The 26207-nt window shown below is 46.2% G+C and overlaps 1 protein-coding gene across 2 annotated transcripts in view; it reads left to right on the plus strand.

The window, feature by feature from the left end:
• MFHAS1 (multifunctional ROCO family signaling regulator 1) overlaps window positions 1-26207 on the plus strand; it is a 90268-nt gene that overhangs the window by 48510 nt on the left and 15551 nt on the right. The gene's annotated exons all lie outside the window — the stretch shown is intronic.

The following is a 26207-nucleotide window of genomic DNA, read 5'->3' on the forward strand; positions in this document are numbered from 1 at the left end:
GGGATTCTAAGTACCAGTAGCATCTGACCAATACCATTTTCCACAAAGGAATAGTTAAAAAGGACTGTGTTTATAAGAATTGACAGAGTCTGCTTCTTGTGACCATTTGCTTGGAGAGTGGGATATTACTTTCTCACATACTCTGGTGCCTCACCTTTGACCATGTCCCCTGGAGGGGGAGACCTGGTAGCACTCAGAGGAAGGACAGCAGGTTACCAAGAAGAGACTTGATACCCTATGAGCATATACAGGGGGAGGTAATCCCCCTCAGGAACAGTCATAGGGGAGGGGGATAAGGGGAAAATGGGAGGGAGGGAAGAATGGGAGGATACAAGGGATGGGATAACCATTGAGATGTAACAAGAATAAATTAATAAAGGAGAAAAAAAAGTAAAAAAAAAAAAAAAAAAAAGAATTGACAGAGTCATCGCTCTCACGTCAAGGGTAGGTTTGGTGATGGTGTCATCAAAGGACCCACAAGTGGATGGTGCAGTCGTGGCTGCCAGAGTCTTTAAGTTCCGAACAGCATGGTGTGGTTGTTAATCTTATTGTACCCGCCAAGTCTTCTTGGTCAAGGGGCTTAGAGAGGGTGTGATGAGTAGCAGAGCTCTGAAGGTATTGAACTGCGTCATGCATACACACATGTGCATATTTTTCATCCCTATACTGTGTCCAAGAGAAAATGAATCCCAACACTAGCAAGGCTAAGTAAAGTTTTTCCTTTCCTTATCATGTTTATTTTGAGCTGACATCAAAGTTACCCAGTAGATATTTCATCTGGGAAAGGCCAGATGTAGGCGTTTTTTTACTACCAGGTCCCTATTAACAGTAAGTGAGATTTCTTTGTTTTTTAGGGTTGGTTAGATGCCTCGAGGTGGTTGTTACCCCTTGGACTTACGGTAGTAGGACACTATGGGGGTGGTTTCATTGATATTTATAACCAATCATGGATAAAGTGATTCAAACCAAACTCAGTAAACATTAGTAACACTGCCTTTGATTGACAGGACCATGCTGATTTATATAATATGTCCCTGCATTATGACCAGGGTTCCAGAGCAAGCTTTTGAGATGCTTGGGATGTATGGACCATAGGGCGGGATGTATGGACCATAGGGCATGAGAATCTGTGGCAAGCGCTTAACTTGTCTGATGGGAGTCAGTTCATAATCTGTGGAGCTGTCCCCAAGCTAGGATACCTGCTTTCTACATACATAGCAAAGGGTTCTTTTTGGTCCTCCTTGTTATGACGGTATGGCCTAATGACAGTGATGTCCAAAACAGTTCCTACAGGAAATGGCATCAGACTAAACTTTTGCATTTATTTATTTATCTTTGTGTATGTTTCAAGGGATGGGGGCGGGGCACTCATGCCACTGTGTGTGGGGAGGTCAGAGAACAAGTCCAGTGTGACGTCTCTCCTTCCACCCACGGGTCCTGGGGAATCGACCTAAGCATGTCAGGCTCGGTGGCATTTACTCTCACAGCCATCCATCTTGTCAGCCCACACTATCATAAATTTTCTTGTTGTGGTTTGTCAATATTACTCTCATTTCTTAATAGCATTTGCCTGGAGGGGCTGGGGGCAGGGCTCAGTGATAGAGTGCTGGTCTAGTGTGCTAAAGGCTGTATGTAGCTTTGATTCCCAGGGCTGGAAAGGCCAGCAACCGAACAGTAGCATCTGCCTGGGTTTTGATTAGTTGATTAATTAATTTTGGGCAGGGTCTTATTCTGTAGCCCCAGCTTATCTGTCTTGTTTTCCCAGCATCTGGCTCCCACACACCTCAGCAAGTGACTCCGTTAAAGGCCGTCTGTTCCGTGGATGGGTTCTTCTGTTCGGATTTCATTTTTGATACTGACCTGCCCTATATTTTCCTGTAGTCTCCGGTCGAACTTGCAGCCATTCATTCGTGCTGCTAAGGCACCTGCCATTGGGAAAGCAGGGGTGTAAATCCGATACCCCCTTGTCTTCCAAACACTCCTAGTCTAATGCAACAGCAGCAGCAAGAAGTGCCCACAGGTCATGTCCTGTGCTGAGGAGATGTGAGGAAGGGGAAGCTGATGGGATCATGGTCAGGGTGTTAGAGAGTCCTCTAGGTAGAGGTGCAGTTGTATGTAGGTGCTATCTTGTTAGGGATGTACAGGCTGGGGGAGGGGGCTCTGTAATATGGCAAAAAGAGGGTAGACGTTCAGACACAGGGAAGAGCTTTGTCCAGGCTTTGGGACACCAGGTCTTTGTTGCGGTATGCTGTGAGGTTTGAAGTAGTTTACATTTCGGTGGCAGGGCTACCAAAGTGGGCAGGGGTAGCCAGCAACCCACTGAACAGTGAGTGTTCAAGGTGCGAAGCTTAACCTAGGAGCAGAGAGAGCTGCCCGTTGGAACAAGGATGCTCACTCCAGTGAGGAAGATGAAGATGTCCCCAGGGGAGCCAAGGAAGCCTCTTCACACTCTGTGGGATAGAATTATAGCCTTGCTGCTGGACTTGCATGGGCCTTCCTTCCTCAGAAACTTGAGGAGACTGTGCTCCCCTGCACCTTCCCCCTCCCCCCAAATTCTTTACTTTTGTTTAACTCCAGTTTCTTAGGAGCCAGTGATTTCTCCTGCTCTGTGTGGGGTGTGAACAGAGACAGGAGCCCTGCCCCCCCACCCCCACCCCGGTTTAATGTTCAGCAGAGCCCTGGGAGTCTTGGATTCTATCAGGATATTGCAATGCATTTGTCATTTGTTTTCTTCCTTGGGGAAATATCTCTCAAATATGCCTCCTAAGTGGCAGTTTCTAGGACAAAATATATGGTCCAAGCAGCCACCATAGTGCTGTAGAGGAGGTCTTGGGCTGGTGCCTTCTTTCACTTAAGATACTTCAAGATAAGGCTGGGCATAGTGTTTGCAAACCTGTAATACCAACACTCAGGTGGGATTGGAGATCCTGCCTCTCCAGTCAGTCAGTCAGTCAGTCTAGGGTGAGATCTGAGACTGCCTCTTTTAAAGAAAGTATTAGACAAAGTTACTGGTAAAAATCCCGGAGCTGATTTTTTTTTTCCTATACTACACACCCAGTTCCTTTGATCTGGTTGCTTCAGTGTGTGAGGGTTCACTGACCCCCTACCTGGTAGCAGCTTTGCTAGTCGTTTCCTGTTTCTACAGTCTTTTGAGGTCTTTGTCTTCAGTGTTTGTTTTCACCCTGTTGATTCATTCTCTTGGTTAGAAGACAGACAAATGACACAGAAGCTCCCTTTTATATATTTTCATCAGTCAAGACGTGGAAAGTCCATAGAAATGGGACCTGAGTCAGGCCCTCACAACGGCCCGCCCCCACACTGCCCTCAGAGGGTCAGGAAGTAAACTCCCCAGTAAATGTGGCTGAGGCAATTGAGTAGCTATTGGGAAAAAAAAGAAAGTTTTCCCTCTTTAGATAACAATACGTATATCTGCCTGAAAGACTTAGACTTAGTGACTTTGTAGAAGTTATGAGAGGAGAAAAGATGGAGAAAGGGATAGAGGATGCCTTCCCGCCCCCAGGCTAACAAACTCAGACACTATAGTAGGAAAAGACTAAAATAATAATAATAATAATAATAATAATAATAATAATAATAATAATAATAATAATAATAAAAACACATGAGGGTTAAAGGTTTTGTTTGGAGGAAAATTCTGTGAATGAAATCAAATAACAAATACTATTTGGTGGCATTGTTATCTCTATCTATGTCAAAGAGCTAATTGCTAATAGAGCTAATAAAAATAAATGTTAAGAAATAAAAAAAAAATATGAGTGGTGAGCGAAGTGGGCTGATGGTCCTTTGTAGAAGAGTGAGGAGACACATTAAATCCCACTTTTTAAAAAAGGGAAGCTGGAGAGATGGCTCAGAGGTTAAGAGCACTGATTGCTCTTCCAGAGGTCCTGAGTTCAATTCCCAGCAACCACATGGTAGCTCACAACCATCTATATAATGTGATCTGATGCCCTGGAGGTGTACATGTAGGCAGAGCACTTTACAATAAATAAATAAATAAATAAATAAATAAATCTTTAAAAAAAAAAAAAAGGGAAAAAGGGCCCATGAGTTGACTCAGTGGGCAGAGGTTTTTGCTGCCGGCGCACAGAGTATCTGCTGCAATAGTTGTTATAGCAGTAACAACAAAAGCACGAAATAGATGAGAGACTCTTAGCAAAAAATGGAGCCACTTGCATGCACACAGCACAGTCCTGCAGAGTGTTGACTGTTCTCTCTCATTCTCTTCGTGCTACTTAGGAAAGAGTTACAGTGCTGGAGAGAAAGCTGACTCAGGCTTTATAGCAGGCATGTTTTAAAACAAGGTTTTGTTTTGTTTGTTTGTTTGTTTAGGAGGTGGTATACCAGTGTAGAAGACAGTAGCTATAAAGACAAGAAAGTCTTGTCAAAGTTATATTTGCATGAAAATGTCCTTGGAAAACCCAGCACTGTGTGCAATGGGGGAAAAAAATAGAACAGAACAATAAAAAAGTAAATAAAGAAAAAAGAAAAAAGAAAAAAGAAAAGAAAAAGCAAGAAATCCTGAGGGGAGTGTATTTTCCTTGTGAATAAGAAGTCCACATCTCTGCCGGGCAGGTTTGGTACAGAGTCTCCTGTGTCGTCCCTGACTTGCATGCTATATTTCTGTTCTGCAGTATGCATTTTGTGGAGCCTCAGTCCTCATGGCTACCAGATGTTTACATTCTACCAGACCTCACATCTGGACTTCTAAGCAGGAAAAGGGTATAAGTAGTGAGCTGGGTATGTCTTGTATCACAGAAAAATATTGAGAAGTTCCCAGCTGCCCTTGTACCTAGATTTCAGGGGCTAGAGTTACCCCAGGGCTCCCCAGACCAGCAAGGGAATCGATGAAAGCAAAAGTTTTAATTAGGCTTGTGTTCTGTCTTCACACACAGCCCAGGGTTCAGCGAGAATGAAGGGAGAAGAGGGAATGCTGGGTAGGCAGTAAGGCGTGGGGTCCAAACAGCCTCACATCTGTGTCTGTTCACACTGTCTGTGGAAGGCACCTGAGAAATGCATCAGCAGTTACCGCCTCAGAACGGCTGCCAGTCAAAAGGAAGACAAACAATTGTTTTTTCACTTTATATTGTTCTTTCCCACTGAGATTAATACTAAAGAAAGAAAAAAAGAAAAAACAAAAAAACATGTGTTTAATATGTGCTACTTTAAAGGAAGGAAGTTGGTTGGAAGTTGACATCAGTCCGTGACCGGAACCTGTGGAGTGCGGCTGCTCCCCCAGTTGTTCCAAGCCCAGTCATGGACAGTGTGTCTTTAGCCTCACCTGTCCAACGAGAGCTTCCTTTAAGTGTCTCTGCGGGTCTCTCTACCTTAGAGCTGTCTCCAGCTAAGTGTACAATCCTAGCGGCCAAGAAGACGGAAGACTATGTTTCTTCTGCCGGAGGAGAGCTTCAGCAGTCCAAATGGCTCCTCAGTCCCTGGGCTGAGTTCCCCTGTGTCTCCCCCAAATGCTGAAGATGTGGCCCCATTTCTGAAGACCGTGGTTGTGTTGGTAGGGGAGATCTCTGAGGAGGTAACTAACGAAGGCTAGGATGACCTACTCATCCGGCAAAGCTCCTCTCCTCTTAAAACCGGAGATGGGATACACTATACACAGAGGAAACCTCCCCTGCCTCCCAGACACAGAGAAAGACAGAGAAGGTGCTGTTTTCCAACTAGCAAGGGAGGCCTAGGGAATCCAGCCCTGCCAAGCATTCATCCCAGCAAGACACTAGACATCCGTTAAGCCCTGCAGCCTGCGGACTTTCACAACAGGCTGGCACCGGAGCTCAGGCTGTTAGCCCTAACTGCTTTAGGGAGGGAGGTTCTTTATGATCGTTTCTGCTTTGTGTTGTAGTGTTTGGAAAAATGGGGACAGGCTTGAGGATAGGACATGGTCTAGCATGGGATGGACAAGTGCTGTACCACTGAGCATCTTTAACCCAGGAGGGTAGGTTTTCCTGGCTCTCCCGGACAGCATTGGAGTGCCCTGACTATGGCTGCCACCTCTGTCTCCCTTCTCTTGTGTTCACGAGAAGTCTAGGCTATACAACACTGACTGTGAGCCAGGAGCAGGAAAGCAAGCTCTGTTAGTGGGGCCAGCACGGCCTTTCTTCGGGGCCCAGGATGCTGAGTAGCTGGTTCCCCGCTTCCACTCTCCTGCCCACCTGCACTCTTGGCATAGCTTCCGAATGCACAGGTACCCTCCTGAGCTCCAAAGTGCTTGCCTGGCTTCTGATTGCTACATCCATCCTGATCAGAGATGTCTCATCTTTTAGAGATGGTCCATATCTTTGCAGTGAGTGAGATAGGAGAGCAGGTGAGTTACCCTGGAGCTGAACCAGGGCCTTGTGTGTGTTAGGCAAGTCCTCAGCCACTGAGCCGTAGTCCCGCTCACCCAGAGTCACCTCATAACACACAGTGTCAGGAAGCATCTTCTCTGCCCTACCTGCTTTTCCTTCCCTCAAACCCAAAGGTTTTACACATGCTACACAAGTGCCCTTCCACTGAGCTGTCTCCCCAGGCCTTTTCTATCTTTGTTATATGGCAGAGCTGCACAGTATAGCCTTGGACTCACTATGTAGCCCAGGCTGCTCCCAAACTTTGCAGTCTTCCCACCTTAGCCTCCTGACTAGCTGGGATTCTGATGTATATTATGATGGAAAAGAAAGGTGCTTATGTATGCATGTGGTGTGTGTGTGTGTGTGTGTGTGTGTGTGTGTGTGTGTGTGTGTACATGTGTGTGTGTGCGTGTGTGTGTGTGTGTGTGTGTGTGTGTGTGTGTGTGTTACAAAGTATCATAGGCTAATGAAGGCCTTGCAGGGGCATCCTGTGCACTGAGAGGAGCCAGCCAGGGCATCATAACTAAAGATGAACAGAGTGTGGAATTTGAACGGTCAGTTTCCTCCAGGATGCAGCCTGCCTGCTGGTTACTTTCCCCGGAAGTGAGGCTGGGGCACGGAGGGGGCATCCTGGCTGGTCAAGAGTCAAACCAGACCAGCATTCATGTAAATATTTAGGTCTGGCTCAGCGGTGTGGAGTGCAAGCTCTGAGAGGATTCTTTCCTGCTGAGTGGGGAATGAAAAATACTTACACAGAAGAACTCAGACCTGTAACACCAGCCCCTAGTAGGTTGAGGCAACAAGACTGCCGAGCTCGGGCTACAAACAAGCAAACACGGTACTTTTCTTCATGTGAAAATGTCGCCTTTTCCTGGCGGGGATGGGTATGACTTGTGGTTGTTTGCTTTCCTCTGGGGGGACCTTTGCTGTGACGGAGAACAGTGACATGCCTTCTGTGTGAGTAGTCAGCTCGGACAGTAGGCAACGTGTGGTTGTGTTCTTGTGGGAAGGTGGTAGACGTCCCCAGTCGGCTGTTTCTTTTCTCTTTCTCACCTGGCCATAGGCACTGTGAGTCTGCTGAAATGTCACAGGCTGGCCCTCTAGGGACATTGAATGGCAAAGGGTACTGAGAGAGTCTTAGAAGTAGCGGGTCAGTGGCTTAGGAGGGTCAAGGATATATCAGTGTACTCAATTTTGGAGGTCGCTCCACTTCACGCTAAATTTGCAAAGACTTGAACTTGAGACACCTAGAAAATTAAGTAGCAGATCTCCCTGTGTGGTATTTTAAGCCACCACTGTCTATTTAAAGCTAAATGACTCTCGAGAGAAATCAGTTCAGTCTCTTCCTTTAAAACTGACAACTGAGGCACTAGGATACATGGTTTGCCAGAGAGTTCAGCAGCAAGCTGGCATCAGAGCCCAGTGCTGGAGCCTGGCTTCTCCCCTGTCCCCTCTTGCTGAAATGCCTACCAAACTTCCACCACAGGATTTCCTGGGTAGAAAAAAATCAAAGAAAAACAATTAAAAAGAAAGAAAGAAACAAACAAACAAAAACATGGTCAGCCTAAAATAAGGTTTCAAGATTTTTTTTCTTGTAATATTTCGTTAGAGCCGCACAACAACTTGCGAGTAATAACAGCTATCAAGCAAGGTACACCGCTGTAAAAGCCCCGTTTAAATAGTGTGGTATACTCAGCGCGTGTGGGCTAGTCTGAGGCGGGAAACCAGGCTTCTGATGAGGGCAGAGCAATTCCTAGAGTCGAAGGAAACAAAACGCAGCTCTCTGTTGGGGCTGGCCCAGGTCTCCTCTCCCTATGTGCTTTGTCCCAGACCCAGTGTCTGTCTCCACTGCCCTCAGGCTATGGGTGCATCCTGTCAGTCCTCCTTCTCCTGTCTCAGGCCCCTGACTCCGACTGAGAGACCCCCATCCCCATCTCACTTCTCTGCCTTCATCTCTATCCCGCCATCCCGTTTTGGTCCACTGTTAGCATCTGAACCCAGCGTGTCCTTATCTCAGGCCTCCGACTCCATCTGAGCGCCCTAGTCACACCTTAGTCCCTTGGCTTACCTTGGTCCTCTGTCCACATCTTGGTTCCCTGACTCATTTTGGTTCATTCAGTTCTTGGTTCCCGTTAGTCCCTGACTCATCTCATTCCTGTCCTCATTTTAGTGGCCCATCTCCATTTCAGTCTCTTGTCCCTTACACACAGCTGAGTACCCAGTCTCCGTCTAAATTGCTAGACTTGCCATATCCTCTTGCCCCAACTCCATCATGTGTGCCCTCCCCCCTTCCCCTCCCCTCCCCCCTCCCCCTCCCCCTCCCCATCCCCATCCCCGTCTCTTGCCTCAAGCATGGCCACATTCCAGTGTCATCTCCGTTGCTCCCTGAGGACATGCTCTCTTTTCTTTCCCCAAGCAGTTCTCTACAGCCACACAGGATCTGAACACCTCCTCCTGTCTCTTGGCTTCTGTCCCCTTCCCTCTCCAACTCCCCAGATGAATTCTATCTCTTACTCCAATTTCTTACTCCCTGGGGAGCAGTGTGACTGTCCTGCTTCAGCTTGTCCCCCCACCCCCACCCCCTAGCCTGCTTGTTGCTGCCACCATGGCCAGTTGTAGCTCTGTAGCCAGGGTTACTATGAACCCCCGCTAACACTTGTCTGTGCTAATCCCATCCAATCCTTGCAACAACCCCATGAGATTTTCAGTAGAGATGCAGAGACTCAATCCAGAGCCATCCAACCCATTGCCAGGGACCCAGGCATAGAATGTAGTAGATCGGGCAGCCACACCCCCTCTACTGATGGAACTGCACTGTCCTGTTGATGCAAGGGCTATCTGAAGTTTATCAGATCCTGTTCCAGCAGCTACCAGTATCTGTAGGGTACTTGTCCCATTTGAACTACTCCCCCCAAGGCCTCCAGTACCCTTAGTACTCCTCTGATCTTTTTTCCTTCCTGTCATGCCTTGCTCTGTGGCTGTAGGAAGCCAGAGCTCATCTGTCCGGCTTATGCTCAGGTGCCTACTTTGCATCAATATTCTTGTGCTTTGGGACCCCTGGAAAGTCAACACAGGTTTCTTAAGCACAAGTCCCAGGGCCCTTCCGCACTCAGTGTGATGACAGAGGTTGCTGCTAACTGACTAACGGCCAGGGAGCACATCCAGTGGGGGTTCCCAGATGAAAGCAGTAACTCCTCTCCCTGCAAGGACAGAGCCAGGCAGCAGCAGAGTTTCTTATGATACTCAACACAGCACACAGTATAAAACGTAGCAACTGCTTGTTTGGAGACTTTCCCATTTGATGTTTTCTGACTGCAAATAAAGGAAGATGAACCGGAACTGCTAGCAGCCAGGTGCGGCAGTGCTGTGAGAACTGACTATCTTTGGCACCTAGGTGATGTCTAAGAAACCTGAATTGGGAACCTGTCTCCTAGCCACTAATGGATTTCACCAGTTTATATGTAGAGCAGGGCCTCCCTGCTATAGTTCAAGGCCCTATAGACACACTTAAGGAAGTTTTAAACCATTGCTACTGTGAGATTTTTAAAAGCTACACACTTATTTAAAAAAAAAAAAGGAGCTGGGTATGATGGTGCACACCTTTAATCCTAGCACTCGGGAGGCAAAGGCAGGCAGATCTCTGTGAGTTTGAAGCCAACCTGGTTTACAAAGTGAGTCCAGGACAGCCAAGGTTACACAAAGAAACCCTGTCTCAAAAACAAAAACAACAACAACAAAAAAACCCCCACAAAAAACAAAAACAAAACAAAACAAACAAAAAACCCAAAAAAAGTAAAAGTGGGGCTCTGGCCAAATTGATCAGTAGTGACTAGTTTGTTTTCTCACAACCCCTGACAGCCAGAGAGATTTCACATTGTCCCAAAGACCACCAGTCTGTCTGGGCAGGGAAGGCTTCAGCACCAGCCTTCTTGCCTAGACAGTACTTGCGTTCTGCAAATCTGCCCCGTTGAAATCTAAGAACCAAGAAATGCAGGGTGGAAATAGGCTTAGTGGAAGCGCCCTTCCATTTCCCCCACCCCTCCTTATTAAGATTCTCAGGCCTCAGAGACATCTGTAAGCTTGCACAGAAACCACTAATCCCCCCACACCACCCCCCACCCTGCCATCAGTCTGTCTCCATCTGGCACCTGCCCCTGCACACCCAAGGGCTGGGCAGGGAGTGACTGCTGGGCCTGCAGACTCCGGCAGGTGGAGAGTGTGTCCCTGTAACTGTGGCCAGCTACTGTCCCTGCTCCTCCCTGTCTCTCTGCTGTTGGCTAGTGCTGACAGGCAGGAGGGAAGGGAAGGACAGTGAAACTGGAAGCTTCTACATGCTTGAGAGTTTTTCCTCTACCACCAGTGCTGTTTTGCCTTAAACAAATGTGTGGTTTGGGTCGTTTACTTCCACGATGCAAACAGCACTGCAACTCTTGCCTGGAATCACATTCCGTGCTTGACCAGATCTATCGTTTAAAGGTCTGACCAGAGGCTAGAGATTGGCTAAGGGAACCCCTGATGTAGGTCCATCCAAAGAGACGGGGCAGGACCCAAGAAAGAGAGCCAGTGGAGAACCAACCATAGGTTGTCCTAGGAACAGAAGGATTCAGCTCCATAGGGATGTGAGTCTGTTGTTTGGGAAGTTGACGGGAGGTGGGTGACATGGGGTCGGGAGGAGGGCAGGACGATATGTACAATTGTGTTGTGTGAATGGCTGGGGGAAGACGTTGTTAGTTGATGAAGGCTCTCAATTATAAGTATAGTTCTTTTACAGCCAGGTGTCAGGTAAAGAAACAAAGGTTAAGTTTATCATTTATTTATTTATTTATTTATTTATTTATTTATTTATATTTTGGTTTTTCGAAACAGGGTTTTACTGTGTAGCCTTGGCTGTCTTGGACTTGCTTTGTAGACCAGGCTGGCCTTGAACTCACAGCAATCTACCTGCCTCTGCCTACTGAGTCCAGGGATTAAAGGCACGTGCCACCACACCCGGTTGCATTTATACTCATGGTCAGCGTATATGAGAAAGAGGGGAAATTAATGACGTAGCACTGTGTGAATAAAGTAAAGACACTGGACAGAAATGTGGTGAGCAGATGTTCATGTAGGCAAAACACCTATACCACACACCACACACACATGAAATGAAAAATAAATAATAATAAATAAAAAATAAAATGTAGGCCACGGTGTTTACATTCGTTACTTTGGCATCGTAGTGAACAGAATACCTGACAGAAACAAGCTGAAGGAGAAAAGGTGAGCCGTGGCTCCTGTCTTAGAGAGGTTCTAGCCTATTATCTCAGGGATGGCATAGTGTAGCCCTGCAGTTTATGATGGTGGAACACAAGGGAGAACTATCTGTATCACAGTCAACCAGGAAGCGGAAAACAAGGCAGGAACCAGAACCAGGGATACAATTCAGAGGCCCAGCCCTTGATGACCTACTTCTGCAGGCAGGCTCACCTGCTAAAGGCCACTCAGCCTCCCTCCTGGCCACTTGCTAGAGAAGAAACAATGAAAACATGAGCCAGTTTCTGAACAAAGTGCTGGTCTAGGGGAGACACAGAAAACAATGAAATTTCTAACAGTTGTTGATCACTTTGTAGATCAGGGCGGCATGGAAGTTGCAGAGATCCAGCCTGGCTCCGCCTGGTGAGTGCTGGGATTAAAGGCGTGTGCCACCACACCCAACATAGTTATTTTAAGTTGTACTTTAGTAGTACAAACTGTAAAAGGTCCAAAAAGCCTGATGAGGAAGAGAACATCGTTATTGCTCCTCTCCATGAATCCCCTCTCCTGGATCAGCTGCTCTTGCTTGTCACTGGCTATAGGTGAATGGGTGTGTGTGTGTGTGTGTGTGTGTGTGTGTGTGTGTGTGTGTGTGTGTAAGAGAGAGAGAGAGAGAGAGAGAGAGAGAGAGAGAGAGAGAGAGAGAGAGGCAGAGAATCAAATGGTAGCATATTATAAACACTGCTTTGTATCATGGAGGGCTTGCCAGTCCTTTCTCACTGGCTGCCTCATGTCCCACAAGAAGTGGTCTTAACTAACCGCCGTCTGCTTGGGACTGTGTCGTCTGTCCCCAGTTGTTTGCACAGAACTAAATACTGTAGTCAATGTTCTGGACTGCGCCTGCAACATCTGTGGATATACTCCCTAAACAGACTCGGAAGTCAAATTGTCAAAGTCCTTTCTATATGAAACCTGTGGGAGAGTGGGATCTTCTTAGAGCAGGTGCTCGCTTGAAGGCCGAGTGGGATCAGCTTGGCAGGCACAGAGATTCTAGAGGCAGAAGTAGGAATGTTGAAGCACTGTCAGTGACCACTGTCTTTCCAGAAGTTACTTTTGCTAAAGCTTGGGTTTTTACATTTTAGTTGGACACAAAGGAAAAGCATTTATCAAGCCGCTGTTCTGTGGGGGTCTAGGATTAAAGCAAATGTCATCATTTAAATTCCTTTAGCAGTCCTACGAGATGTACATTAGACACTTTATACCCACAGTTTGCAGTTGGCAAAACCAAGGTTCAGAGTACCCAGTTACGACCCTGAGTTCCACAGTGGGTAAGAATATAAGCTCCTTCCCAACAGACAGACAGACAGATGCACAGATGGAAGGACAGACCCCCCCACACACACACCAATTAGAAATTTCTTCACATTTTGCATTATGAAAACATCTGAGGATTCATTGAGCAATGAAGTAGGCGTAAGACCAATTTCACCTAAGGTGTCATGTGACTCAGTGACTTAGTGTCTTACAAGTCTCTTTTACTAGGTTTGTACAGTATGCAGAAAGACTTGCTGTTATGAAAAATACCTTTAACTATAAAGAAGCTGTGTTCTTAAAAATTCTTAGCCCACTGACTGTAAAGTAGAAGATACAGCCCTGAGACAGCCTTGGCTCTAGTCGGGGCTCCAGGCTGGTCCACAAAGGCCACAGTATTCTGAAAGATATTGGTGACGGTCATAATTCCTTCAAACCCTCAGTCCCCAGCAGAATACAATGCTGAAAGTGGAGAGATGCAAGCTAGAGCTGCAGCAAGGAGAAACAGGACAGGCACACTCTCCTGTGTGTGCACAGGAGCAGAGCTTGTGGGCACTGAGGCTGCCAAGGGATTATGCTGGGATTCAAGGTACCAGGGCAATAGATGCCCCACTTAGCCAGAATTGTTAGAGGCTGGGGGACAGGGGGAGGGAGGGAAGGAGAGAGAGAGAGAGAGAGAGAGAGAGAGAGAGAGAGAGAGAGAGAGAGAGAGAGAGAGAGAGTGTTGCTGAGGAGAATAGGGCCACTCACTATTTTTGAAAATTGAGCATGTATTGGTGACAGCTTGTACATTTTCATTTCAGACAGCTCCGTTAGACTAACCATCTCTGATACAGGCGGGCTCTCGTTGAAGAGCTTAGATGTAATTTGCTACAATTTCTCAGCTCAAGAAACAAAGTGCTCTTTATCTTATTAGTATTATTGCTTCCATTAAAGCCAGGGAAATTTCCCCTATAGATGATAGGGACTATTATGGTAGTTATTCGTTTTTCAGTTCAATTTCTCAAAAATGCTATAATTTTTAGAGTGGCTGGAGAGATAATAGTGCCCATTTGAACTACCTTTGTGAGTCTAACATTAACACTTCGTGTGCTTTGGTATGAACTGAGTCAGCATCCTCACCTCAAACCACCTGCCTGGTCTCCTGGAAGTTTGTTAGAATATGGTTCATGTATAAGTTACAGTACTCTTAGCCAGGCGAGGTGGCACACACTTGTAATGCCAGCACTCTGGGAAGCAGAGGCAGGTGGATCTCTGTGAGTTCAAGGCCAGCCTGGTCTACAAAGTGAATTGAGGACAGCCAAGGCTACACAGAGAAACCCTGTCTTGAAAAAACAAAACAAAACAAAACAAAACCCACAACCTTGCAAAAGGCAGGGTGTCAAGGAGAGAATAGCAGAAGGAGAAGTCAGGCTTCCCTGTGGGGTTGATTCAAGGTAGCTCAGTTGTTTACTGTAAACACCAGCTCTTCCACATTTGTCCTTAGCAGTAGTCATTAGATACACATGCGTATTACTGCTTTCCCTCTAGAACTTATAACCACCAATTATCCTTAACTCTTTGGACCTACAACGTTTAATAGCCATTGGGTAAATGGTGGTTTCTCTCGGTTATTAGATGCTAGATTGTTACTCTTAGATCCACTTTTGTGACTGCTGCACAGCTACGGCTTGGGTTTGGTCCAGCAAGGCATCCTTTTATAACCATCAACAGTGAGTCCGGAATGAACTAGCCATAAAGAGATATTAGCAGAAGAATCTCAGGGCCATATAAAAGACAGACCCTCCATGTGGCTCTCTCTCTTTCTCTCTCTCTCTCTGGGGTACCCCTCTCCCCTTTCCCTCTCCCCCCGTGCTCATACTAACATAATATCTGCCTGGTACCTTGTATTCTATCATCTGCCTTTAATTTTTATATACGACATGTTGGATGTTCTGGACTCTCTTTGTAGAACAGGCTGGCCTCAAACTCACAGCTATCTGCTTGCCTCCGCCTCCTAAGCGCTGGGATTACAGGCATGTGTGGGCTTCGGCTCGGATGCCTACAGCCCATTTGTTGCTTGATGTATACCTGAGAAATAACGACCCATGGATGGTGACGCACACCTACAACTCTAGCACTCGGGAAGCTAAAGCGGGAGGACCACTTAAGAAAGAGGGAGGACTCAGTCTGGTTCATAGTTGCAGCCTTGCAGCTGTCAAGGCTAAGGAGCCTGAGAGTTGGGCTGTGCCCCTTCCCAGCCTGTTCACACACGTGGGTGTGGGAGGCCGTTCCTGTGCAAGGTAGCGAGGTGGGTCTGGGTCAAGGTTCCTTTTGGCCTTACTGTTCTGTGTCTCACTCCAAGCCTGTGCTTTTTCTATGACTTCCAACCCCTTAAGAACCCCCCACCCCAGCTCCTGTTTTCCTTTCTCTTCCTTTCTTTCTTTTGGAGGAGGAGGGGATGCAGTCCGAGAAGTTCCTCTGTCGTTTCCCTCTTAGGAGACAAGAAGTGAATGCAAGTTTCTGACCATCCCGAGAGTTCCCAGCCCCCTTTCCTGTGGCCAAACCAGAGTGATGCTGATAAGACCTATGGGCCAGCCAGCTGTTCTGATTGCAAGCCATAAAACTTCCTTTTACTTTCTACTGAAAACTGATGCTGGAGAGAGAACCTTTGAGTCTGAAGTCTTTTGTGCTGGCTGTGTCAAAGGCCCATTCCCCCCCCCCCGCCCCCCTCCCTCTCTCCCTTTCTCTCCCCCTGGAACCTTTTTCCAGAAGTAGGTGACAGGCTATGCAAATGAAGAGTCACCTTTGAAAACACTTCAGCCCAGCAGAGCAAGCGGTTTATGATCTTGCTTGAGTGTGAGAGGGGAGGGCTGAGGTTTGGGGGTGAGTGGGGGGGGGATGGGGGGGCAGGGACAGGACTGGACGGGACTCTGCTTCTCCCTCCCCTTACCAGCCCCTCAGTACACTTTGATCTGGACTGCTTGTCTAATCCTCAGCCAAGTGTGCTGGAACTTTAGCCAGAGCAGGAAAAGGAGAAATAGTTTTCCTTTCTTGGGTGGGTTTGTATTTATATAAACCCTTAGCCCTGAAAGTGAGCCAAGTGGCAGGCGCGCGCGCGTTCAGAGGGAAGGTGCGTGGGCCTGGGTAGACTGTGGGAAGAGGCCTGGGGGTTCTCCACTCTTCTACCTCCAGATGGATGAACTGGGGTCACACTGTGTCTGGGGTTTACAAGAGGAGGGCAGTGTGGTGCGTCCTCTGCATGTGCTAAGGACACAATAGGGGCAGAGACAAGCAGACCAGCAGGGGCTGAGCTAGCAGCAGCATGTTCAACTCTGACTCTGGGCCGTTGCTCCTATGTGCACACTTGCTGCTCTGGACAGCGAAGTGCATAGCTGAATGAGCAGTTGCCTGCACACTGTAGAGAACAGTGTAAAAGCCTTGGGTGTCCTCACATCCCAGGCCCCCTCTTGGTGTACTTACGTGAATATTATTATTATTATTATTATTATTATTATTATTATTATTATTATTATTATTATTATTATTATTATTATTATTTAGGTCAGCCCTTCTTCTTCCTTGGATAGAGTGAGTTTGTCATTATACTTGCTATTGATTGTTAAAAGACTTTTCGCATCCCTCCGCCTGAGCTTCCTATCTCCCCTGGCTCTGCTCTCTCCAAGATACTGACTTCTGGGCTCTAGAGGGTTCTTCTGTGGAATCTAAAGAAGAGAGTCTTCATTCCTCACTAATCATTATCATTTGTGCAGAGGCTGGGCTAAGCTGTGACTGCGGAGGATGCTTTCGATGGCCAGTTGAAAGTATTTGGGCAGAGAACGATTTCCTACTTTCCTGCTGTTTTCTCTTTTTGGACCGAGAGCAAAGCCCTTCCTCATAGGTGACTCAGCTTCCCACAGCCTCCCTCGAGTCCTTCCTTCCTCAGGCTCATTCATAAGCTCAGAATGGGCTATGTCCGTCTGCTGCCCTGAGATGTTTATTCTGGCCCCAGCAATATTATTTTGTATGTGTTAGAGCTCACGCTTCAAAGCGGGATCTTCCTGAAGCCTCCACCTGGATCTCATCCCTAGGGCCTCTGGGGAGGCTCAGACATGGAGCGGCACTGTAGACCTAAGTGTGGAGGAAAGGGAAACTCTTATCGCTAAGCCCAGGGGAGTGCTGAGGACTGGAAGTGAAAGAGCAAAAATAGGAAAAGGGGCATCCTGAGGAGGGTGAGTTTGTGATGTGAGAGAGTGGGCTGACCTCAGGCGGAGGTTTGGAGAGAAACTGTCAGTGTCTTTGCCCCTTAATTTTCCTGGGTGAATTTTTTCCCATGTGTTTTAGGAATGGCTCTGTGATCCAAGGCTACAGCTCCCCTTCTTCTGATCTTTTAGAATACTTATGTAGAATATTTATATTAAAATAATATTTACCCAAAATACTCATAATTACATGTATGCTATTATAAATACCTCTATAAAGGGTTACTATGTTACCACTGGCAGAATTAGAGTGGTTTTATTTTATCTTTTCAACTTCATCTTCTATTTTTCGTTATCATCAAAAAAAGAGAAAGAAAAACAGATTTTTGTAGGTAGGCATGATGGCTGTAATACTAGCACTTGAGAGGCTGAAGTAGGAGGACCACTGTGCGTCTAAGCTCGGTGGAGTACACAGTGATTTCTCCTCAGTCTGTGATGAGGTAAGACCCTGTCTCAAAAATGTTTTCTATTTTCTTTATTTATGAGACAAAGGATTTCTTTCTTTCTTTCCTTCCTTCCTTCCTTCCTCCCCTCCCTCCTTTCCTTCCTCCCTTTCTTTCTTCCTTCTTCTTTCCTTCCTCCCCCCTCCCTCCTTCCCTCCTTCCCTCCCTCCTTTCCTTCCTTCCTTCCTTTATTTCTTTTTAATACTTTTCCTGTAGTCTAGGTCTCTTTTGGAGAACACTGAGTACAAAACAGTCAATAGCCGATCTGCCTGCCACCAGGCTAGGGAGGGAGCCTGGCTTATGATGTGCCGTCAGCGGATGGTGATTCAGAAAATGTCATACAGACAATGACACAGCGAATGGCAAACCCATTTGACCACAAAAAGCATCACTGTTCTACTTTTGTTCAAGAACGTGGATTTTGGGACATGTGCCCTGGGCATGAGGGTAAAATGCATCCTCTCCCACCCAAGTGGAGCATTCCTTTAGCCTAGGCTAGCCCTTCCTGCAGGTCTTGAGCCTGTCTTCCATCAGCTCTTTTCTGTGATCTCCAAGCGGCATTTTCCTATTTGTCATGGGTTCCTTCACACCACAGTAAAAGTCTGTAAAGAGAAAGCTTTTAAAGTTGGTTTGAGCCCAACACAGACCCTTTCTGAAGTCACCTCTTGTTTAAAATAGAAAAGTCCAGGGACCCCATGGACCAAATGGAGCTCTCCTTTGATTAATGTACCTAAGATATATAGTGTCCCTTTCTCCTTTCTTGTCTGTCAAATGAGGAAGAGAACCTTGTGTAATAAGTGAGCAAATGTCAGGGAAAGCTAAGCTTGTTTACTCAGATGGGACACCTGCCACAGAAGAGCCAGTGAAAGGTGGCAGTCACTTGTACCCAAGACATTGCTCAATGGGACTGACAGGGTAGGGCTGCTGTATGAGTCACCCAAGATGTCATAATTAGCCTCTTTGTTTCTCCTTCTACCTGTAACTGTCACCTGATAGCACTTAGGAGCCTGCTTTGAAGCAGTTGAAAAATGAGTTCAGTGCTTCCTGATGGCCGGGTCATAAACAGTGACTGTTGGACCATTCAGACATGTCCAAATAAACATGAGAATTGAATAAATAGAAGGAGGTAACAATCCTGTCACCCTTATAAGACTAGAGCCCAGGGATTCCTGACGAAATAAAGCCATTAGCCTAGAAGAGGGTAAAGATTTTGTTTTGTTGTTGCTGCTGTTGTTAGTTGGCTGGCTTTTGTTTGTGTTGATTGTTTGACTGATTGATAGCGTCTCACTATATAGACCAGGCTAAGCCTCAAACTCAGAATTCCTCTGCCCTCTTCTTCTGAATGCTAGGACCACAGAGAAGTGCTACCGTGCCCAGCTAGAAGCTAGCCAGTTTTGATGCTGTGAATTTTCGCAGTTGCCTTTCAAATTCACATTGCGGTTGGGTGTCCAGCCACTGAGTGGCCCCGACTTATTTGAGTAATTTCAAAAGCAGCCCCCTGAGCCACAAACCCTGTGACCAGGAATAGCGCACCCTTGCAGGTTTAGGGACTGCTCTCCGAGTCCCAGAACTCCTTAAAAGAACAAATGGCCTAGATGACTTAAGGGTCAGCAGATCTCTGTTGATTCCTATATGTGTCCTGGTCAGTTCCCCAGTGAGCCTAGCCACAACTCTCTGCAGAGTCTTAATGGAGGAGCAGCCTTCCAAGGACTCTTATTTAGTGCCCTACCGAGATTCCCTGTAGCATGGTCACTCTTTGTATTACTTACTTTTTAACCCCTGTGATTTAAGACTTCCTGGAAGCAACTTAAAGGAGGAAGGTCTTGTCTTACGGTTTAGGTAGGTTACAGTCCGTCAAGGCAGAGATGGCGTGATGGCTAGACCACCTTCTGACCATGGCAGTATCAGTAATGCAGCAAGTGACACGGCTGCAGTAGACAGGGAATAGGAAGAGAGAGCAGGGCTAGACTGAAAGCCCTGGAGCCTTGCCCATAATGGCTCACACAGCCTGCGAAAACAGTGCCACCTGTTAGAGATCACATGTTCAAACATACGAGCCTGTGGGGGAGTATTTTACCTCTAAAAGGTAACACCCCTCAACTTGTCAACTAACCTGAGATTTTATGGGCACCAGAGGACAGTTCCAGCCTACTAGTTGGTTGGCTGACCATGGACTATTCTGAACTGGTAAACACAGGAGCCAAAGTTCACAGTCCAGGGCCCTTTAACATACACTGTCCAACGAGGCCAGCATCCCAGCCTCATGCAGTACTACCCTCGCTGCCATATTTCTCCCCCTGAATATTTCTCTTCAGCCTTTAATATTCTCTTGTAATTCCCCTTGGCTGTTAAATCCTGTATGTCAATAATGTTTATTTCTACTAATCAGGGCTCTGCAGTCTGTCTGCTGACTACATCCGAGTCATTCACTTACTCGCTCAGTTTTCTTATGGTCCGGATGCCTGTTTTCTCCCCAGATATCATCTATGCAAATTTTATTTAAGGTCTCACAGCTTTTTTTTTTTTTTTGTATGATATTACCTGGGATCTTTAACCTAGATCCTGTTGTTTGTCCTGAACAAATATTTTTGACTTTCAACACAATGGCCTGCATTGTTTTTATAATACACTTTTAGTGTTTTGCATAATACGCGCAACAGTGGAAAGCTCTGCTGAGAAAGGGGGAAAAAGAAAGAGGCTCATGTCAATGCTTGGCTGATGATTTTTTTTTTTAAGTGTTGTAACAGAACTTAGTGTTCTGTTCTTCCGGCTGAGGGAAAAGCAGTTGTTAAGAGTTGCTCGTCACTCTCCTGGCACAAATCTTGAGCCTGAGTAATGAAGCAATTCTTCACAGAGTTGAGGCACACAGGAGGCTGCATGCTGGCCTCAGTAGACACCACGCTTCATTCAGGAGGCCAGAACTTCAAGATTTACATGGAAAGGCCAGCCTCATAACCTTCGTACTCTAAAGTAACCTTGTTATAGTGTGTTATAGTGGCATAGCATTTCCCCATTGCATGACATTTGAGAATATTACCACACATCTCTGTATTATAAATAGAACAACCCTATAATTTTTGTCAGAAATAAAAGCCTACTTCCTTTAAGCAGATTTGTCTACTGTATGTGGTGTGTGTGTGTGTGTGTGTGTGTGTGTGTGAGAGAGAGAGAGAGAGAGAGAGAGAGAGAGAGAGAGAGAGAGAGAGAGAGAGAGTGTTGATACACAGAGATATGAAAAGGGGTGTATCAGATCCACTGGAGTTGGAGTAACAGGTGTGTACAGCTGCCTGGTGTGAGTGCTAGGACCCAAATTCTGGGATTCGACAGAGCATGAAGCACTCAAAACAAACAGCTGAGTCATCTCTCCAGCCCCATAAGCAAGCTTTAGAAAGTGGAACTATACCAGGCTAAGTGCAATTTTCCCCCTTTATCTGTTGCTATAATGCCCTGTGTAAACTTACCTCCTTCTGGTGCCCACCCACTCTGGGAACTATCACTTTATCTTACTATTCTATGGATGACAGATGCGTGATAGAATCAACCTTTGTCATTTGAATTTTTAATGTTTCTGGCGAGGCCAACTTTTGCATGTGGTGGCTGGCAGTCTAATCCTGAATGGTCCTACTGCAGGGGAGCTAGTGCTGATGGCATGCCGGTATGAATTCCTTATATGTTTGAAAATTGAACGTCCATAGAATCTTTTTATCTCTGTAATAATATTGCTGCAAACCTATCAGATTCCAGATAGTGTGTTAGGTATTTTTCCACATGTTATCTAATTTAATTACCACAGGATCCCTAGCACAGGGCATTCTGATATGATGTTTAAGAGTTGAATTGGGTGGTTCTTGGTTCAAATCCCGACACCACTAATCCCTCTTGTGACCACTGGCAAACTTTATATACCCTATAAGCCTCCCCTTATATTGTATTTTCATTTGTGTCTGTCTGACTGTACCACCCCACTATGTGTATGTGTATGTTCATGTCTTAGTCTGTATCTCTGTGTGTGTAGAAGTAAGAGAAAGATATGGTAGTCATTTTTCTCTGGGTTCTGGGGTTTAAACTCAGGTCATCAGGCTTGGCAAGCATCATTACACTCTGAGCCACTGTGCCGGACCAGTTTCCTCTTCTATATATTGAGAATAACTATCTCTATCTTATATGCTTGTAAGGACTGAGATAATGCATATATATATATATATATATATATATATATATATATATATATATATATATATATCATCACTTACAAAGCACACACTCCTTTAATGTCCATTGAGCCAGTGGACATTTCCCCCCACCCCTGGGTTAATTCAGGTTTGTTTTCAGCTCGGTGTTTACTACAGCACAGTGGTAAGACACCACACACACACACACACACACACACACACACACACACACACTGTTCTCTGTTTGATAATATAAATATTACTGGGTACGTTGCTTTAGCACCATGAAATATACCACAGGTTACCTTTTTTGGGGGTCTGACAATTTGTTGCTAGTAAAAATTCATATCTTTTGACTGCCTGAGATAGAGAAGTAGAAGCTGTCAGCGGGGAGGCACTGCATCTCTTGGGCAGTATATTCCAGGCTTTTTCTTTGCCCTTCCTCATTCTCCTGGAGAAAAGTTCAGCATGTTTTTCAGCGACCTCATTTTTCTCTGTGTGTTGTTTCTTCGGAGTAATGTGCTGGTGTTTGTGTTGCAGGACATGTGGAATGGTAAGGTGCTGGGTGTGTTTAAGGTCTTTCTGACAATATTGGCCAGTATTACCTTCCCTAGAAAGATTGAAAAGCTTTTGGATTCTGGTAGCTCTTTTGGGCCCCAACCACCAAGGGGCAAGAGTACCTGTCAATCCAGGAAAATATCTTTCTCTCCTTTTACAATAACCAAGTTGAGACCACTGTTGGTGTCCACAGTGCATCCCAAACAGACTTGCACTTCCTTTCTCCGGTTCTCATTGGCCTATGACAAGAATGCCCTCACCCAGCAGCAGGCACGCCTTGTCATGGGTGTAGACACCCTACTTTATGGGAAAACCTTGTTTGCCATTCCCACCAGATTCCCATGCTTCCACTCTTCACCCAAACATAACCAGCTATATCTGTAGCCATGAGCTTCTCACAGAATGTATGAAATTTGTGTTCACAGTCCGTTTCAATGAGTTTCTAACAGCCATCTGCCAGGAAGGAGGTGTTCAGCTTCATCTTGAAGCAGCTGACTGCCTAAGGCAGTGGATCACAACCTGTGGGTTGGGACCACCTTGGAATTGAACAATCCTTTCACAAGGGTTGCCTGAGACCATCTGAAAACTCAGATATTTACAGTACAATTCATGACAGTTGCAAAAATGATGGTTGTGAGACAGCAACAAAAATAATCTTATGCTTGGGGTCCTCACAACATGGGGGATTTGTTAACGTTATTTTTATAAAACTATATTTGTTTCTCAGTTTCTCTCTTAGCCAGGCTATCACACAAATAATTGAGACTCTTTTATATTTGTTTAATAATAAAATTCACAACATAGTAACTGAGCAGTTTTCACTCTACTCTTAACTCCCAGAATATATCTCAGAGATACTTGCCTTTCTAGCTTTTCTTGCTAACTCCTCTCCTGATGGGTCTTGGATCCCTCCTGTGGCTGAATCCCCTTGTTCCTCCTCTAACTCCTCCTCCCCTGCTTGCAGGAAGTCCAGCCCCTATTCTCTCCCTTGCTCAGTGACTGGCTTTAGGCTGCTTTGTTAGCATATCAGGGGCCAATGAGGAACAACACTAAGACAGGAGATTCTCAGAACAAGAATTGCAACCAGATATGGGGTGGGGTACAGAAGTGAGCCTTTGAATTATACAGCAGCCTTATGCCCGCATGAACTGCATTAAAGGGTGGCAGCATTAGGAAGGTTGAGAATCATTGGCCTGGTGTGGATCATGGAAAAGAGCCATGGACTACCTTTGAGGGTAAAGAGAGCTTTATTTAGGATCATAATCTTGGAGCCAAATCCAAGACCAAGCAGTTTAGTTTAAACTAAACCAGTTAGTTTATGCCTTGCACAAGGACAGTGCATCATGGCAGGATCACACGGCAGAGCAAGCACTCTCATCTCACGCCAGGAAGCAGGGAGAGAGAAGACTCAGCACCCACAATCCCACTGACATGCCTCAAGGCCTTGGCTTTGAAGATCAGCAGCACCTACCTCCCAGACCTGCCACCTTGGGGGACCCTTGGGACCACCTTCTGACCTCTGAGGTGCACCCAGTCCTAAGCAGAACCGTTTACCTGGCTCTGTCAATGAGGCAGTAAAGCTGCTGGTTTAATAGAAATTGCTAACTACGGCTTTAAAAAAAACAAAACAGAAACTGTAAATTATTTCCAGTTCTGCCTGGCCTTGTGTGCTACTATCACCAACAATAAAACAGCTGTGTGTGGCTGGTGCCAGGGACCCGTGCGAGGGATAGGGTTTGGCACCTGCAGTCATTATCTGGGTCCTCAGGCAGCTCGGAGCAGATGGGGCTGGGCCCCGTGTGGCATGGCGATCAATCAGGAGGAACTTTCCAGGGGAAAACAGGAAAGCTGTGCTCAGGCTTAGGGGGGTGATTTTAGGATTCTAAATGCAAAACACCAAAGAGGAGCCAGCAGAGGGCTGGCCTGGACCAGATGAAAGCGCTCTGGCCCTGGTGATACTGTGGTAGGCTGCTTGGGTTTCCCAGACTTGCAGCTCTTAGCAACTCTATTAAAACACAGACATCTGGCTTAACCAAGTGATGCTAGACTGGATGGCTTCCAGGTGCCAGCCAGCTCCGACTTGTTCTTACTTGGGTCTATTATGTTGTTTTGACATGACACCATTTAATGTTTCCATTTCTGGCTAGCGCTTTTCTGTTCCTGATCATTTCCTAGCTGCTGTTGCGGGACACACAGTTCTGACACGTAGGTGTCCACAAGGCCAGCTAATGGCGCTAAATTAATGTTTGCAATAGTTTGATATTTGCAATAATTCAGCGAATGGACTAAAATTAGATCCTGTCCTTATCGTGCAGAGCCACAGGAGAAAAATGTCCATTCAGGGAAATAATGTGCCTCTCTAAAGGTATAAATACATCAGGGCCTCAGTTCATTTTAAAATCGTGGATGTTAGGCAGCCCCTCCAGGAAAGATGCATCCTAGTTAGAGCAGCGGTCCCTGACTTGGGGAGTACTGGAGACTGGTAGCAAAAGGTTTCCAAGCCCTTGTCCTCCACAGGTACATCTCAAAACTTTCCTGAGCTGGCTAGCTTTATGTCAGTTTGACATAACCATAAGAACCTCAACTGGGAAAAATGCCCCCACCAGATGGGCCTCCAGGCAAGCCCGTGGTGCATTTTCTTGATGGATGGTTGGTGTGGGGGACCCAGCTCACCGTCGGCAGTGCCACTGCTGGCCTCGTGGTCCTAAGGACTGTAAAAAGCAGGCCGAGCAAGCCAGTAAGCAGCACTCCTCCATGGTCTCTGTATCAGCTCCTGCCTCCAGGTTTCTTCCCTGGTTAAGTTCCTGCCGGACGGCCCTTAGCAATGGGACCTGAGAGGTGTAAGCTGCAATAAACCCTTATCTCCCTGACTTGTTTATGGGCCTGGTGTTTATCACAGCAATAGAAACCCTAAGTGAGGCAGCAGGCTCTTCATTTATAAAATGAGGATGCATGTTCAGAGGGATACGAGAAGCACTGATGTGACTTGCACTCCAGGGTTCTGATTCAGTGTGAGCCCCATCGTTGGGGGCTCAGCCGAAGGGGAGGTGTTCAGAGATACAGAATTTTAAGGTTTTTTGTTTGTTTGTTTTTGTTTGTGTGTATGTGTTACATATATATATGGCTACACATGCCGTGGTCAGTGTATGAAGTCAGAGGACAAGCTTGTGGAGTTAATTCTTTTTGAGGGGGGGGGTGTTTGTTTGTTTGTTGTTTTGTTTTTCAATACAGGGTTTCTCTGTGTAGCCTTGGCTGTCTTGGACTCACTTTGAAGACCAGGCTGGCCTTGAACTCACAGAGATCTGCCTGCCTTTGCCTTGCAGAGTGCTGGGATTACAGGTGTATGCCATCATGCCAGCTGGAGTTAATTCTTTCTTCCACCTTTATGTGAGTTTTGAGGATTAGAATCAGGTCATTAGGCTTTTGCTAAAAGTACATTACACACTACAGGATTTTAAACAAAAGGACTTTCTATCATTATGTGTCAGTGTGTACTTTGGAGTCTCTAGGACATCAAATGATCATCAACATTGATGAATCTCAGCAGGGGCTTTCCCCTAGTTGGCATGTCTTTTGTATCCTTGGTTTGAGTTATTTACTTCTAGGTCTAGGCAGGGCCATTGGGCCAATACAAGGACTCTCAGGACTCAGACCCTGACCACTGAGCACTCAAAGCAGAGAAGCCTGTGTGGCTGGGCCTTAGGACAGAAGGAGGAAGGAGAAGGTGTCCAGATAAGAGACCTACCAGGAAGAAGCTAAGGCGTGGGCATTGCTGCTCCTTCTGAGAAGCTAATGATCTCACTGCAGAGAGATGATGTGCAGGTGCCCCAGTGTCCGGCTTCTTTTAGGTATTGAGTTAATTCATGAAGTTAACCACCTGTTTCTACTAGGCCC

The sequence above is a fragment of the Acomys minous genome (assembly GCF_964271855.1).
Source record: "Acomys minous genome assembly, chromosome: 15".
In the NCBI taxonomy this organism is placed as follows: domain Eukaryota; kingdom Metazoa; phylum Chordata; class Mammalia; order Rodentia; family Muridae; genus Acomys; species Acomys minous.